The following is a 4,096-nucleotide window of genomic DNA, read 5'->3' as shown; positions in this document are numbered from 1 at the left end:
TTGTTGAGATGGAAAAACGCTTTGTAAAAAGTGATAAGGCTGAAACAAGTTCTTTGCTTCAGAATTTAATTTCCATGAAGTATCAAGGCAAGGGAAATATAAGAGAGCACATTATGATGATGTCCAACATTGCTTCTAAGCTTAAAGGTCTAAAGCTTGAGTTGTCAGATGACTTACTCATTCATTTAGTATTGCTGTCTCTTCCTTCGCAATTCAGTCAGTTTAAGGTGACTTATAATTGTCAAAAGGAGAAATGGACTCTTAATGAGCTCATTTCATTATGTGTGCAAGAAGAGGACAGGCTGAAGCAAGATAGGACTGAAAGTGCTCACTTTACTAGCATCTCTAAAGACAAGGGCAAAAGGAAAAGAATTGAGGAGCCCAAGAACAAAGCTGCTGCTAAGGGTCCAGAACAAAAGAAGCAGACTAAGGATAACAACTGCTTCTTCTGCAGGAGTTCTGGACACGTGAAGAAGGATTGTGCCAAATATCACGCTTGGCGTGTTAAGAAAGGTATGATTCTGTCTTTGGTCTGTTCTGAGGTTAATTTAGCTTCAGTACCTAGAAACACTTGGTGGTTAGACTCTGGTGCAACTACTAACATCAGTGTTTCAATGCAGGGTTGCCTGAACTTCCGAAAGCCTAGTGATACTGAAAGATGGATCTATGTAGGAGATGGGAAGAAGGTAGAAGTTGAAGCCATAGGAAAATTTAGATTATTATTAAGTTCCGGTCATTATTTGGATTTAAAAGACACTTTTGTTGTACCGTCATTTAGACGGAATTTGATCTCTATTTCTTATTTGGACAAATCAGGATATTATTGTTCATTCGGGAATAAAGAATTTACTTTGTCTTTAAATTCGAATGTTGTTGGAACCGGTTTACTTTCTGGTTATGATAATCTTTATTTGTTGGAAACTGTGGCTAACTATAATGAAACCTTGAATGTGGAATCACGTGGTACTAAGCGGAAAATTGACAATTTCAATTCAGGGGTGCTTTGGCACAAGCGTCTAGGTCACATCTCTAAAAATAGAGTTGAACGACTTGTGTCAGATGGAATTTTAGATTCCATTGACTTCACAGACTTTAACGTTTGTGTAGCATGCATTAAAGGAAAACAGACTAAAGATAAGAAATTAGGCGCATATAGAGCTACAGACGTCTTAGAATTGATACATACGGACATCTGTGGGCCATTTCCAACTCCTTCTTGGAATGGTCAACAATATTTTATATCATTCATAGACGATTATTCTAGATATGCCTACCTTTACCTAATTCACGAAAAGTCCCAATCAATAGACGTGTTCAAATCCTTTAAGGCAGAAGTTGAGAATCAACTTAATAAAAGAATTAAAAAGGTCAAATCTGATCGTGGTGGTGAATACTACGGCAGATATGACGGTTCAGGTGAACAACGTCCGGGACCATTTGCCAAATACCTAGAGGAATGTGGAATCGTCCCACAATACACTATGCCGGGGTCACCCAGCATGAATGGTGTAGCTGAAAGACGAAACAGGACTCTTAAGGATATGGTAAGGAGTATGATTTGTCATTCCACCTTGCCAGAGTCACTCTGGGGAGAGGCATTAAAAACAGCAGCATACATTCTTAATAGAGTACCAACTAAGGCAGCGGCTAAAACACCTTATGAGCTTTGGATTGGGCGTAAGCCTAGTCTGAAGCACCTTCATGTTTGGGGATGTCCAGCTGAGGCAAGGCCTTATAGGCCGAATGAAAAGAAATTTGAACCCCGAACAATTAGCAGCTATTTTATAGGGTACTCAGAAAAATCAAGGGGCTATAAATTTTATGATCCTAATTTGAGAACAATTTTTGAGACGGGAACGGCAACGTTCTTTGAGGATATTGAGTTTGGGGGGAAGATTAAGGTTAAAGATTTTGTCTTTGAGGAAGAATCGGTAACAATTCCAGAACTGATTCTTCCACCAATTGACTTTCCCATTATTGAACAAACTCAAGATGATCTGGTTGTTCAGGAAGAACAAAATCCAGATCAAATTCAAGATCCTCAAGAACAAGTGCCTCAAGAGCCAGCTCCATTGCGGAGATCCACTAGAGAAAGGAAAAATGCTATTTCGGATGATTATGTAGTATTTATCAATGAGGTAGAGGAAAATGTTGGCATGACGGAAGACGACCCAGTCAACTTTCATCAAGCCATGCAAGATTCTCGTTCAGATAAGTGGATCGAAGCAATGAATGAGGAGTACAAGTCTATGCAAGACAATTCAGTTTGGGAACTTATCCCATTACCTGAAGGAAAGAAACCCATTGGTTGCAAATGGATTTTTAAAACCAAGCGGGATTCCAATGGTAATGTGGAGAGATATAAGGCACGTCTTGTAGCTAAGGGTTATACTCAAAAGGAAGGGATTGATTATAAAGAGACTTTCTCTCCGGTTTCATCGAAGGACTCTTTAAGAATAATCATGGCTCTTGTTGCTCACTTTAATTTGGAGCTTCATCAAATGGATGTAAAAACAGCTTTTCTCAATGGCGACATTGATGAGACGATCTATATGGTGCAGCCAGAAAACTTTGTGTTGGGAGACCCAAAGAATATGGTGTGCAAACTAAGAAAATCCATTTATGGGCTAAAACAAGCTTCTCGTCAATGGTACCATAAATTTCATCAAGTAATTCTCTCATTTGGTTTTGAGATGAATACAGTTGATGATTGTGTGTATCATAAGTTCAGTGGGAGCAGACATATTTTCCTGGTCTTGTATGTTGATGACATACTGCTTGCCACTAACGATATAGGCATGTTGCACGAAACTAAGAAATTTCTATCAAAGCATTTTGAGATGAAAGATCTTGGTGACGCCTCTTTTGTATTAGGAATTCAGATACACCGAGACAGATCTCGAGGTATTCTTGGATTGTCACAAAAGAGCTATATCGATAAGGTTCTCAAAAGGTTTGGGTTACAGGATTGCAAACCAGGGGACACCCCAGTTGCTAAGGGAGACAAGTTTAGTCTCAAACAGTGCCCTAAGGGAAGTTTGGAAATTCAAGAAATGCAAAAGATCCCTTATGCTTCAGCTGTAGGGAGTCTTATGTATGCCCAAGTATGTACGCGTCCAGACATAGCGTTCATAGTAGGGATTTTAGGCAGATATTTAAGCAATCCAGGTCTTGACCATTGGAAAGCAGCCAAGAGGGTCATGAGATATTTGAAGAGAACAAGAAACTACATGCTCACATATAGGAGGTCAGACCAGTTAGAGATCACTGGGTACTCTGACTCGGATTTTGCGGGATGCCAAGACAGCTTAAGATCAACTTCAGGCTATGTCTTTCTGTTAGCTGGTGGAGCAGTTTCTTGGCGTAGTGCCAAGCAAGGTCTTACTGCTTCATCAACCATGGCAGCAGAATTCGTAGCAATTCATGAGGCATCTGACCAGGGCATTTGGCTGAGAAATTTTGTCACGGGGCTGCAAATAGTTGAAGGGATTGAAAGACCACTCAAGTTGTATTGTGACAATAGATCAGCAGTCCTGTATTCTAACAATAATAGGAGCTCAACCAAGTCAAAGCACATTGACATTAAGTTCCTAGTTGTTAAAGAGAAGGTACAAAGTGGACAGATATCCATAGAACACTTAAGGACAAACTCCATGATTGCGGATCCACTCACTAAAGGTCTACCACCCAAGGTCTTTCATGAGCATACTGCTCACATGGGTGTGCTACAGTTTGAGGAATCTTGATTTTAGTGGGAGTTTCGTCCATTATGTAATTCATGTTCTATGTTTAATTGTAAAGTACAAATACATTGTATTTGGACTTTCTGATCAGAAATAAAGTTTAAAGTATTCAGTTTTTGGTTACTTTGTACATTTAAGTTATGGTATGATCTCATTCGATAAAGTAGGACCAGTTGAAAATTGACATGCATTGACCAACTTCATGTAATTTTCATGCTACACTTTTCATAATGGGTCTATGTCATTTAGTTGTGTCAGTACGGGTGATCATTGATGGGTTTAGTTATGCTTATTATGACGAAAGCCTCCTTGGTTCCATGTGCTGATATGATTAATGGACGAGACAATTTGGA

Source organism: Cicer arietinum, chromosome 6 (genome assembly GCF_000331145.2).
Source record: "Cicer arietinum cultivar CDC Frontier isolate Library 1 chromosome 6, Cicar.CDCFrontier_v2.0, whole genome shotgun sequence".
In the NCBI taxonomy this organism is placed as follows: Eukaryota; Viridiplantae; Streptophyta; class Magnoliopsida; order Fabales; family Fabaceae; genus Cicer; species Cicer arietinum.
This window is presented reverse-complemented; position numbering follows the sequence as displayed.